The sequence below is a fragment of the Geotrypetes seraphini genome, chromosome 2 (genome assembly GCF_902459505.1).
Source record: "Geotrypetes seraphini chromosome 2, aGeoSer1.1, whole genome shotgun sequence".
Taxonomy (NCBI): domain Eukaryota; kingdom Metazoa; phylum Chordata; class Amphibia; order Gymnophiona; family Dermophiidae; genus Geotrypetes; species Geotrypetes seraphini.
In genome coordinates this window covers 346,124,333-346,138,592 of record NC_047085.1, presented here as the reverse complement: position 1 = coordinate 346,138,592, position 14,260 = coordinate 346,124,333, and the positions used below count along the sequence as shown (strand labels likewise).

General features: G+C 42.4%; 1 protein-coding gene across 12 annotated transcripts in view; it reads left to right on the top strand.

Annotated features, from left to right (window-relative positions):
- Nucleotides 1-14,260, top strand: part of ARPP21 (cAMP regulated phosphoprotein 21) — a 643,283-nt gene that overhangs the window by 512,669 nt on the left and 116,354 nt on the right. The window lies entirely within an intron of this gene.

Here is a 14,260-nt window from a genome sequence, read left to right as displayed (position 1 = left end):
TCCCCCCTTGAAGGCCTGTCCCCCCCCCTTGTAGGCCTGCACCCCCTTGTAGGCCTGTCCCCCCCCCCTTGTAGGCCTGTCCCCCCCTTGAAGGCCTGCCTGCCTGTCCCCCCCTTGAAGGCCTGCACCCCCTTGAAGGTCTGCACCCCCCCCCCCCGAAGACCTGCACCCCCCCTTGAAGGCCTGCCTGCCTGCCTGCCTGCCTGTCACCCCCCTCCCCCTTGAAAGTCTGCCTGCCCGCCCGCCCGCCCGCCCCACCCTGAAGGCTTGATGCCCCGACCCACCCCGAAGGACCATTCGCCCCCCTGGCCTCCCCGCACTACCTATGAAGCAGCCGCAGCAGGATCGCGACGTCAGCTATCTTTGCGCTGCTTAGGAGCTGCTTCCTGCGCCGGGCTACCTTAAGCTACTGCCCCCCCCACGCCCGAAGGACCGCTCGCCCCACTGACCTTCCAGCACACCTATGAAGCAGCCCGCAGCAGGATCGCGACGTCAGCAATCCCTCAGCTGCTTGGGCGCTGCTTCCTGCGCCGCGGTCCCGCCCCCTCCTCTGACATCAGAGGAGGGACGGGACCGCGGCGCAGGAAGCAGCGCCCAAGCAGCTGAGGGATTGCTGACGTCGCGATCCTGCTGCGGGCTGCTTCATAGGTGTGCTGGAAGGTCAGTGGGGCGAGCGGTCCTTCGGGCGTGGGGGGGGACTGAGCGGCAAGGCCGGGAACACCCCCTCAGGGCTGGTACCCGGGGCGGCCCGCCCCCCCCTAGGAACGCCACTGGTCACAAGATCATGGAATGAAAACAGCATAACCATAAAATTATAGCACAAAGGTGTCTAATGCATCCCCAAAGGAAACAGAAACAAAAGTGCAATGACTAAAACAGTTTAGAACTATTTTGATCTAGGAAACACAATACTTTTTAAGTCAAATAAGTAGATTCAGCCCTAAGGGGCTGGTACAGTGTCAAAATAAATCCAAAGCTGCTGCAGGATCAAAAGGTCCAGAGAATGTAGCACTCTTCCTCTGCTCCATAGTTGGATCAGCCAAGTCACCAATCAATCAATACTTTTACACTAGGGGGGGGGGAAAAAACCCTGGAAAGAGCAATCTCCAAACCACCAACAGATCTGATAACCATAATACAGAAGTGAACTCGATACATGTACAAAGTTGGCAAACAACAATAGAAGAGTCCCCACTGCCCATATCTAAACAAAAAAGCCCTCATCCTCCCTCCCCCCACCCCATTATAAAAGAGAAATAATTGCAGCAAAAATATCACTCATACACATTAACACAATCGTCAACACAATCGTTCACACACACACGGCAACCAAACAACCCTACACAGCATAAGATAAAATGCAACCATCTAAACCCTATGGATTATACAACAAGGTACCAAACTAGCACAACATCAAAGTCCACCAGTCAAACTCATAATCTGAGTTAAAGTCACTGGTGACAAAATAAATTAGTAGTCCAGAATCAACAAGCGCTTTGTGACTGGTAACTCAAGAAATTGCATCCAAAGTTGAAAGTAGTTCAACCAACGTTACAGTAGCTAAAGAGGCTTTAGCTACAGTTATAGAGTCAAACCATTTCACTTTACCATGATCAATTACATGCAGTTTAGTAGGATACAACAGTGCAAATTTTATTTTACGTTGAAAAAGTTGCAGCAGATGGAAGAATATTCGTTTCTCTGTGCCACTATCTTAGTGGAATAATCTTGAAAACAGAGCAACTTTTTCCCTTGGTATTCCAGGGTCATGCCAGCCCACAAAGATTGTAAAATGGCAGTCTTATGTGCAAAGTTCAATAGTTTAAAAATGAGGCTGTTGATTACCATCACATTTTGCCCAAGACGATGGGCCCTTTCAATTCAAAGTGGGCCTGCAAAAGTTGGCATATCCAAACTGCGGGTTAGTAGGTCTTCCAAAAAGCTTTCCAAATCTGATTCAGTCACTGATTCCGGGACACTAATCAAGCAGAGGTTCTCCAGATCCTCCAAGTGATCCTCCAATTTTTGTAATCGTCCAACATGATCCTCCCATACTTGGTCAAGTTCCTGCAACATGTCTTCAACGTCACATAGCCAGACTTGAAAAGCTCTCACCTCTATACACAAATTCTCCATACAAGTGTCAATGGCTTCCATTTTATCAAATAATTTTTGAAATTTAGTGTCCCAGGATGTCTTCAATAAGAGCGCCACTTCTTTGGAGATTTCCGAAGCACACATGGCGCCAACAGTAGATTTCCCCAGCTGGGGACCATCCACTATCATGGCCTCATGGATGCACACCTTCTCCTGATCTTTTTCTGCACTTTTGCCACCATGGTAAAAAAAACAAACAAACAACTGTGCCAGAAACAGTCCCAATCTCATAGAGCTGCAAGTAAGATAACTAGAAATCAGCATGGAAATGATTCAGAAAATAGAAAAGCAGGGAGAATAGGGATAAGCCCTTGAGCTATGGAGTTACCCTCCTGCTCATTCACCCAGCACCATCGGAATCTTGCCAAAAAGTCCTCTTAATTGGCAAAAAAAATGCTGTATCTAAAACTATAACCATTAAACAAAATGTCTAAATCAGAAGTATTATGGTGTGGGCTTTCCAATTTAGACAGAGGCCTATTTACTAAGCTGCATTAGCCATTTAATGTGAGAATTACCGTATGCTAATAGTTAACACAGCAAGATTATTTTTCACATGTTCCAATACTTTCATTAAACGGTTAATACTATTTTGGGGTGCTGAATGTTCAGAGACTGTAGAGGTCAGCCTACCATGTTAACTGATAATGCAGAGTAATTGATGCTACCTCAAGAAGAGTATCCAGCTGTATTGTTTATCTGTCCCCAAATATTCAAAAACAGCAACATTTACAAGGGGAAGTTGTACAGTTTTCCTGGTGACACTCCACTTGTAAAAAAAAGTTCAGAGAACAAAACCAAAAACTGCAGTGATGGTGTACAGGACGCCAAGTCTTTAATGAACAAACACAAACATAAAATCATGAAACAGTTTGCATCCAAAAGGACAGTCATATTTTTCCCTTCTTATTAGTTAACTTGTGTATAATGTGCTGAACTCAAAACTCTACCCAAAAAAATCTCCATTACAAAGAAGACTGCTATGCATCATTTGTATACCTGACAAATCTGTATGGCAATGAAGCTGCTAACTCCCATGAAATTCTATCATCTCTGATTTGTGGTTAACTTAATCCAGTCTGTTGAAGGCAAAATGAACAGTGGAGGCCCCTAGGGAAACTACTGAATATATAAAGAATCAAAGAGTAATCATCATTCAGATGACCTTAAAGTAGCCAGTCAATTTCATAAAGCAAGTGGGAAAGCTGGCACTATGTTTAGTATCATAAGCAGAAAAATATTAGCAAGAAAAGGAGTTGATACTTCCCCTTTATTGCTCACTTGTAAAGCTTTGTCGTGAGCACTTCAGGAGGATGGAGCAGGCTCAGAAAAGGACAACAAAACTGATAAAAGGCATGCAATACCTACCCTATAAAGAACATCTTAAAATGCTCAGTACATATTTACTGAAGGAGAAAAGAGATTTAAAGTATCGTTAAAAACCTGCTTTATCAATAAAACCCACAGATCCTATGTGAAGTCAAGGACCCTGGTCCTCTAGCAGTACCATGCTTCTTTCTTTTTTGTCTTTCTCATACACTTCCACAACAGTGTTTATTGATTTTTGGCAATGTAAGATCCTTTTTCTTTCTGTGCTGCCTAATTGGAAGTTATTAACCACTTAGCTGTGTATCTGATAGATGATATCTCAAAATAAAATGGATCTTAGAACTTTGGATAAGAGTGATGGGATAGAAATTTTCAATATATGACAGGTTTCCACAAAGTTTAGGAATGTTAAACTCATAGACAAGAGGTCATGAAGTTGTTTGGGAGGATGGTGAAGAGGAGATTATGTCCTATCAAATTAATTGTAATTCCTTTCCAATTCTTATAAATTAATTCTGTAAACTGCTTAGTTCTGTTTAGTCAGTATTAGCAGAATAGCAAGTGAAATAAATAAGTAAGATAAATATTTTTTTCTTTTTAATCTTTATTTTTATATTTTTCAAAATACAGAATACATATCCCAGGACAAGCAGGCAGCATATTCTCAACATATGGGTGACGTCAACCACGGAGCCCTGATGCGGACAGCTTCACAACCAGACTTGCTTGAAGAACTTTCAGAAAGTTCACAACTGCCGCACCACGCATGTGTGAGTGCCTTCCCGCCCAACGTAGGGCGCGCGTCTCAGTTCTAAGCTTTCCACAGAGCTGAGAAGCACTCGTTTCAAGGCTCTGTGCGAGAGTTAGTTCTACTTGTGCCTTCTCTCACTGCGGCTCATGTATTTTTTTTACAGGGTTGCTGTGTTTATCTGCGCGTTTGTTAAAAAAAAAAAGAGTTTTGTTTGTTATTTTGATCATGTCTCAGCGGGGTCTACTCCGCGGCCTCAGCCTGCGGGCTTCGATTTAGCCATGTTTCATTCCATGTCACTGCCGGTCACAGGGTTCTAGAAGTGTAGCTTGTGTCAATGCGCAGTCTCCATCACTGACCCACACAAGTGGTGTGTACAGTGTTTAGGACCTGATCATTGTCCGGAGTCGTGCACCCGCTGTGCTACACTACAAAATCGAGCCCTTAAAATGTTGTCGAGTTCAGATTCAGAAAATCTTCGGGGGAATGGATCTGTCTTCAGCTAAAACCTCAACCCCGATTCTGGCCCCAACCTTGAATCCATTGAAATCTTCTACGGGGCCAAAACCTTCAACCTCGACCTCGATGGGGAAGTCTTCGTCTTTGGGGAAATCAGCTAAATCTTCTCCTGAGCAGCCATTGTCCTCAGTGTTTCCATCAGGTAAGATAGCTAAGCCAACCCCTCCGGACATGCCACCCTTAGAACTGGTGGGTCCGAGGCTATCCAGGAAACGTGTCTCAAAATCGAGGCAACACTCTTTCTTGAGGTCGTCTTCCTCGGAGTCCATAGCCACACCAATTGTACCAGATCCAGTGGTCTCGGTGCCAGCTTTGCAGAATATGTTGGAAACTATTCTGCATCAGGAGTTTGGTAACATGCTTGCCAAATTGACTCCTGCCTTGATCCTGCTTCCTGCAGTCCAGCCTGAGCACTCATCAGTAATACAAGGAGTCGAGTCCTTGAGAGTGCCTCGAGAGAAACCTACACACTCTATACAAGGAGTCGAATCCTTAAGAGTGCATCAAGATAAATCTACACAGTCTATACAAGGAATTGAGTCCTTAAGAGTGTCTCGAGATTCATCTACACACTCTATGCAAGGAGCTGAGTCCTTCTCAGTGACTCAACTTCGATCTCCAACTTCCAGCCCTACCTCTACGCATAAGGCATTGCCTTCTACGAGGCACAGGGCGAGGACTCCTCGACATTCCTCATTGAGGTTGGATCTGACTCAGTCACGGGACCGTGATTCGAGACATAGTTCCTCTTCACATCATTTGTCAAGGCATTCATCGAGGCCCAGGTCTTCTTCTCAAGACAGCATCAGGACTCTTCAAGACCACCAACTCCCTTATCAAGGAGATCTGTTGTGGAGCCTCACCATTCTCGTCAGTCGAGTTTTTCTTCGAGGTTTTCTTCACCAGCTGGTTTTTTAAAATGACAACGTTATGCTTCCTTGACTCATTCCAGAAGTGGGCATTCATCTGCATCTTTGCCTATGGATTCAGATCTCAGGTATCAATACTCCAGAGAGGCTACACCTTTGTTCTCTTCTGTGAAAGATACCTCGAGGGGTTCTTATACACCTTCTCCTCTTCAGATCCGGTGTCCTTTACAAAATTTCTTTGCCAAATAAGTAAAATTTTAACATCACTTTGGAATCTGACTCAAAATACTCTAAGGAGTATTAGGAAGAACTGGATATGTCTCATCCTCCTAGGGATTCTCTCAAATTACCCTTAAAATGGCATTCTTTCTCAGACTTTCAAAAGAAATCTTGATACACCATACTCCATTTCTGCTGTGCCAGCAAAAATGGAATCTCGATATTGGATGGTTCATTGTAAAGGATTTGAGAAGTATCAACTATCACATCAATCTCTTCTAGTTGAATCCTCTTTGAAAAGATCTAATCCTGCCAAGGTTTATGCCACAGTCCCTTCTGGTCGAGAGGGAAGAACTATGAACAAGTTTGGCTGCCAGCTGTATTAAAATTCAGTGATAACAAACCGAATTTTGAACTACAGCTTTGTCTTTACTTCTTATTTGAAGCATTTGGTCAACACCATGCCTGATTTTTTCAAGTATCTTCCTCAACGTTGACACTCCAGAGTTTCAACACATTCATCACACTCTGGGTCAACTTCGCATGCATATGGTTCAAGCTGCATATGATGCGTTTGAAATGTCCTCTAGAGTCACTGCATCTTCGGTGGCGATGCGCCATCTTGCCTGGCTCCGCATCATAGATATGGAACCAAATCTACAAGATCGACTAGCCAACATCCCATGCCAGAGCAATGAGTTGTTTGATGACTCTATTGAGGCAGCTACAAAGCGCTCATCTGAACATGAGAAATCGTTCACTTCCATAGTCAGGCCAAAGCCTTCCACCAGTAAGGGTTATAGGCCTCCTCCATCTTACCAGAGGCGTTATCCTCAAAAGTCAGAACCTTATTCAAAGCCGCCTCCTAAGAAACAACAACAGCAACGGCAGCGTAAACCTCAGACCCCTGCTGCACCCAAGGTCTCTCAGTCTTTTTTGACCATCTAACACAGAGCATAACCTCAATCATTCTGCCTCTGTCGTCTCTTCTCCCCATTGGTGGTCGTCTTCATCATTTTTATCAACAATGGGAACTTTTTACATCCAACCTCTGGATCCTCACAATCATCAGGGAAGGTTACTCTCTTCACTTCATCCAGGTTCCACCAGATCTTCCCCCAAGAGAGTATCCTTCCAGTCCATCGCAGACCATCCTTCTTCTTCAGAAGGCTCAAGCTCTGCTTCATCTCCGTGCCATCGGGGAAGTTCCCCTGGAATAGCAGAGAACGGGGTTTTACTCCCATTCCATCCTTGTCCTGAAGAAGACGGGGGATCTGCGACCTATTTTGGATCTCAGAGAAAAATTTCAGATGCTTTCTCTAGCATCCTTGTATCCCCTTCTAGATCACAATGATTGGTTATGCTCTCTGGATCTCAGAGGCTTACACTTGCATTCCCATTCATCCAGCCTCTCACAAATTTCTCAGATTTCGGGTGGGAAATCATCATTTTCAATACAGAGTGCTACCCTTCGGCCTGGCATCATCTCCTAGAGTGTTCACCAAGTGCCTAGTAGTAGAAGCAGCTCTGCACAACCATGGTCTTCAGGTTTTCCCGTACCTGGACGACTGGCTCATCAAAGATGCAACATCTCAGGGAGTTATTGTAGCAACCCAACTGACTATTTGGTTCTTCCAAAGTTTGGGGTTCGAAATCAACTTTCCAAAATCTCAGCTACAGTCCTCTCAGACTCTACAGTTCTTTGGAGCTATACTGGACACTGTGTTCAACTTTGTCAAACAGTATCATCCCTCACTTCACTCTCAGCGAGACACATGATGGTTCTGCTAGGTCACATGGCATCTACATTTCACATGACTCCTTTTGCCAGACTTCACCTCAGAATTCATCAGTGGACCCTGGCATCTCAGTGGGTGCAAGCTTTCAATCCACTCTCTCAGCACATTACAGTGACTCCTTCGTTGAGACAGTCTCTCCACTGGTGGAAGCTCTCTTTCAATCTCTCCAGAAGTTTACTGTTCCAAACGCCCCCTCATCAGAAGGTTCTCACGACAGATTCCTCGACCTACGCTTGGGGAGCTCATCTTGATGGTCTCCTTACTCAAGGGCATTGGTCCAGCACAGATCGTCGGTGTCACATAAATCTGTTGGAGTGATATTCATTGCTCTCAAAGCTTTTCAGCATCTTCTTCATGATAAAGTAGTCCTCATTCGTATAGACAATCAAGTAACCATGTACTATGTCAACAAGCATGGAGGAACAGGATCTCTTTCCCTTTGCCAGGAGTCTCAGAAGGTTTGGAATAGGGCAATTCTTCACAATATCTTTCTGAAAGCCATCTACATTCAAGGAGAGAAAAACTTTTTAGAGTCTTTTACAGCCTCACGAATGGACACTCAATTCATCGCCTCTCCATCTCATTTTTTTCTCTGTGGGGAACTGCTCAAATAGATCTCATTGCGTCTCCCCACAACAACAAACTGCCTCAGTTTTGCTCCAGGATATACTCTCCTCATCGCCTTGAGGCAGATGCTTTTCTTTTGGAATGGACAAACCACTTTCTGTATGTATTTCCTCCATTTCCTTTCATTCTCAAGACACTCATCAAACTCAAACACAAACATACCGCCATGATTCTCATAGCTCCTCGGTGGCCCAGACAACCTTGGTTCTCCCTTCTGCTTCAACTCAGCAATAAGGAGCCCCTACTTCTACCAGTTTTTCCGTCTCTGCTTACACAGAGTCAGAGGTCTCTGCTTCATCCCAACCTGTAGTCTCTGCACCTGACAGCTTGGTACCTTTCAACGTAACTGCCAGTCTGCAGTTTCCTCAATCTGTCAAAGACATTTTAGAGGCTACCAGGAAGCCTACTACTAGGCAATGTTACCATAAAAAATGGACTAGGTTTCCTTCTTGGTGCGCCCTTCATCACAAGAAGCCTCAATCTACCTCCTTGTCTTCAGTTTTGGATTACTTGTTGCATTTATCTCAATCAGGCCTCAAATCCATATCGAGTCCATCTCAGTGCGATTGCTGCTTTTCATCAGCCACTGGAGGGGAAACCCTTCTCTGCTCATCCTGTGGTTTCCAGAATTATGAAAGGACTTTTCAATATCAAGCCACCTCTCAAACTGCCTCCTATGGTTTGGGATCTCAATGTTGTTCTTGCTCAGTTGATGAAGCCTCCATTTGAACCAATGTCTTCGGCTCATCTCAAATACCTCACTTGGAAAATGGTCTTTCTTATTGCTCTCACATCTGCTCGCAGAGTCAGTGAGCTACAAGCTTTAGTAGTGGACCCACCTTTAACAGTATTCCATCATGACAAGGTGGTCCTCCGTACTTATCCTAAATTCTTACCAAAAGTTGTTTCAGAATTTCATCTCAATCAATTCATTGTTCTTCCAGTGTTTTTTCCAAAGCCTCATTCTCATCCTGGAGAAACAGCTCTTCATACTCTGGACTGCAAGCGGGCTTTGGCCTTCACTTACAAAGGACTAAGCCAGAAAGATCTGCTCCTCCACTTTTTGTCTCCTTCAATCCGAATAAGTTGGGACATCAAGTTTCCAAGTGCACCATCTCCAACTGGTTGGCTGCTTGCATCTCTTTCTGCTATGCTCAGGCTGGACTGCATCTAAAGGGTTGAGTCAAAGCCTATAAAGTTAGAGCCATGGAGGCATCTGTAGCTTTCCTTAGATCTACTCCTATTGAGGAAATCTGTAAAGCTGCCACTTGGTCCTCGGTTCATACATTCACCTCTCATTATTGTCTGAATTCCTTTTCCAGATGGGATGGCCACTTTAACCAGGCATCATTGCAAAATTTATTCTCCTGAATTGCCAACACTCCCACCATCCCATTCTGGTTAGCTTGGAGTCACTCATATGTTGAGAATATGCTGCCTGCTTGTCCTGGGATAAAGCACAGTTACTTACCGTAACAGGTGTTATCCAAGGACAGCAGGCATATATTCTCACAACCCACCCATCTCCCCTGGTTGGCTTCTTAGCTAGCTATCTGAACTGAGAAGACGCGCGCCCTATGTCGGGCAGGAAGGCACTCGTGCATGCGTGGGTAGACAGTTGCGAACTTTCCAAAAGTTCTTCAAGCAAGTCTGCTTGTGAAGCTGTCCACATCGGGGCTCCATGGTTGACGTCACCCATATGTTGAAAATATCTTCCTGCTGTCCCTGAATAACACCTGTTAGCTAAGTAACTGTGCTTTTTCATTGATGGGGAGATTGATGCAATAGCCTACTAGAAAATATTTAAAAATGTTTGGGACATAGCACTTGGTGGTAAAAAGCTGGTGAGGGATAACAGATAGGAAAAATGAAAGAGTGGGACTTATTTGGGAGAGCTGTAGAAGTAATTGGGAAAGCAGGGATGATAGAAAGCATGCGGTATGGGAGAAGATAATGATTGACGAGTGGGACTTATTTGGGAGAGCTGTAGAAGTAAAACTCCATCCTTAGCTTACTCGACTACTGCAACATTATCTACCTGGGATCCATCAAAAAAAACATTCAAAGACTACGTATCATCCAAAATTCGGCAATTCAACTGATCTTTGGGCTAAAAAAATAGGAACACATAACTCCCTACTACCAAAAACTCCACTGGCTGCCCTTGGAAGCAAGAGTGCTGTTCAAGTTTGCCTGTCTCTGTTTTGGCTGAGCAACATTATCTCGCGTTCCTCATCCTACCTAAATTTCAGAAAATTATTAAAAACTAATCTATTTAATCAATTTGTAGCCTAAGGCCCCTTACCCGACCCTTGCCCCCTAAGATCTCTTTTTTCTTACCTTCCTTCCCGCTCACCTTACATTTGACCCCTTATATTGTACCTGTTCCATGCTTACATTTATTAATTGTATCTGTATCAGCTGATTGTACCCATTCGCTGATTGTCCAGCCCTTCTTTATTGTAAACCGCCTCAAACTACTATGGCTTTGGCGGTATATAAGAAATAAAATTATTATTAAAAAATTATTATTAATTGGGAAAGCAGGGATGATAGAAAGCATGAGGTAGACTTTATGTACTCATCTACTCAAGGTAGTAAAGTTCCAGAGTGAGAGAGTCTTAATATGGGGCAGGCTGACTGGGCCATTTGATCTTTTCATGGCTTCCTCTACTGCCCGTTATGAATTTACTCATGCTATGTATTAATTCAAAATGAGTTACTGTAGGTATTTCCCTGTTGTGAGAGAGCTTACAATCAAATTTTTGTTCTTGAGGCAACTATGCAAAATGTGAAAGAGAGACATGATTATCGCACATAAAAAGTAAGGGGGGCCGTATACTACCTGATTTACCCTATCCTACCCCCCACCCCTACCTACCCATCTCTCATCCAGATTCTTCCCTGGTTACAGATATATAATTTTAGAATTATAACCTTACACAAAAAGGAATTGGTCATTGTTATAAGGGTTAATCCCCTTGACACTACTACTGCTATTTATCACTTTTATAGCACCGAAAGGCTTACGCAGCATTGTACATTTAACATTCAGTAGATGGTCATTGCTCAGAAGAGCTTACAGTTTAATTTGGCCAGATAGGACTTCTCAGGGTTGGGGAGTTTCTGGTAGAAGGAATGATACAATGGGTAAAGGTTTCTGACAATGAATGGGAGTTAAGAATTGAAAGCAGTTTAAAAAAGTGGGTTTTTAGCTTGGATTTGAAAACTGCTAGAGACGGAGCATGACGTATTGACTCTGGCAACCTGTTCTAGGCGCTGCAAGGAAGAAGGGATGGATTCTAGAGTTGGTGGTGGAGCAGAAGGGTACAGATAAGAGGGGCTTACCCAATGAATGGAGTTCACGGGGGGGGGGGCATAAGGAGAGATATTGAGGGGCTACAGAGTGAATGTACTTATAAGTCAGTAAGAAGAGTTTGAACTGTATTCGGAAATGGATGGGGAGCCAATGAAGTGGATTAATGTGGGGTAATGTGAGTGTGGTGGTTCACACGGAATATGAGTCATGCAGCAGCATTTTGAACTGATTAAAGGGGTGAGATATGGATGAGTGGGAGACTCATAAGAACATAAGCAGTGCCTCTGCTGGGTCAGACCAGAGCTTCATCACGCCCAGCAGTCCAGGACCTGTATAGTAATCCTCTATCTATACCCTTCTATCCCCTTTTCCTTGAGGAAATCATCTAATCCCTTCTTGAACCCCAATACCATACTCTGTCCTGTTACACCCTCTGTTAGCGCATTATAGGTGTCCACCACCCTTTGGGTGAAGAAAAACTTCCTAATATTGGTTCTGAATCTGTCCCCTCTTAATTTTTCTGAATGCCCTCTCGTTCTTGTAGTTTTTGAAAGTTTGAAGAATCTGTTCCTCTCCACTTTCGCCATGCCCTTCATGATCTTGTAAGTCCCGAGAGAAGTTTGTTGCAGTAGTCTTAAGTGTAAGGTGATGAGAGCGTGGATAACGGTTTTGTTAGTGTGCTTGGAGAGGAGAGGTCGGATTTTGGTAATATTATGGAGGAGTCCTCAGTGCACACTAAGTTCCATTGTGTTTTCTGGATTTCCACAATGATACCTTAGATAACTTTAAGTCTAGTTTGAAAATTATGATGTTCAAAGATGCATTTGCAATGTAATCGTTCTTTTAAGGATGTTTTTTAATCTTTTCAGTACCCAGTATCCTTTACCAGGTTTTAATTTTAATTTACTGTTTCCCCACCTTCTCGTATGCCCCTATTTTTGTTCTTTCCTATCAACGATTGTAGTTCTTTCCTTCCTCATGTGCCTGTTTGTTTAGTTAGGGTTAAGTCATGTTAGTTTTGAAAGTTTGTCTCTTGATTTTTCCATGATGTAATGTATCTGATGTTTATTTGTTCCCTGCACCCTACAATTTTTATTATGTAAAGCCGCTTTGATTGCAGAAAAGGCAGGATAACAAATTTTAATAAACTTGAAACTTGATATAGATTTGCATATCAAGGAAGAAGTCAATTACAAAAGATTGGTTATTCTTACTTCATAACACCAGATAAAAAGGATATTATCACAGTTACTGTTCCCTCTAAGCTGAGCAGGAGTCTTTCAACTACAATATTGACAATAGGTGCTTCAATATTGTGTTTTCTTTTTTACAAATCTTTATTCATTTTGCATCATATAACAAGTGTAACAATAAATAACAGTTAAAATTGAATACAACACTTGTAACTTTATCATATTCAGCAATAAAACATTATAATTTTAACCCAATCTTTACCAACCCAACCATAATCTATGCATTCACAAAACTCCTATATAATATTCTTTATTATTGGTCTAAATATTAATATAATTATAAAATCTCTTCCCCATCCCTTCCTTTTTGTTGTATTTATAATGGAAAAATGGTATCTATTCATTACAATATCTTGTCAATGGCCCCCAGATTTCATTAAATTTATTATAGTTACCGCTTTGTATAGCAATTTCTCTTTCCATTTTATAAATGTGGCATAATGAATTCCACCAGAACAATAATTAAGTCTACTCCAATTTTTCAAATTAAATGTGATTTGTTGTATGGCGACTCCTGTCATGATCAATAAAAGCTTATTATTGTTAGACAAAATTTGACTCTGTGTCCTCATTGATGTTCCGAATAGAATTGTATCATAAGATAATGCAACATGGTTTTACAATAAACAATTTATTTGACCCCAAATAGATTTCCAAAAGGCTAAAATAAAGGGACAAAAAATTGATAAATGATCTAGAGGCCCTACTTCAAGATTACAATGCCAGCATCTATTAGACTTAGCGCTATTCAACTTTTGCAACCTTACTGGGGATCCAAAAAGCTCTATGTAAAAGAAAAAACCATGTTTGTCTCATAGATGTGGAGACTGTAGATCTCATTCTCCAAGACTAAATCCATGGCCATTGAAATGCATTAATCTGATACTTAATCTCAATGCTCCAAATATCTCTTAAGACCATTTTTAGGCTTTTTTTTTTAAACTAATCCATTGTGTTTTCAATTATTAGAGAGAGGCAGGTTCCATGGAGACCTGCAGAGCTTGCTTGTCCCTCACTACTGAAAAGGTGATAGTGAACCAGCATCCCCCCCCCCCCCTGGCAGGACTGTAGTTGGAGGACTCCCACTCAGGTTCTCAGGTTAGAAGAAACACTGGTCACAGTAACTGCAATTTTTTCAATTTGTGCTATGATTTCTTAAACCAAAATATTGCTACCATGGTTATGCTAAATTTCAAAAAATGTTAATTTTATAGTTAATTCAAATATTTCTACATGACTTAAAATGGCTACATTAAATGTTTATTTTGCAACAGCAACATATAATGTTTATTTTGCAACAGCAACATATAATTCTTCTAATCTGTTTCCTTGAATCACCTTTAGTAGTGTGGTGATAGTGGAATTATATTTCTCCTTTTTCTTGTGTGCTAATTAAAACAAAAATCTGGCATTTGCAATTT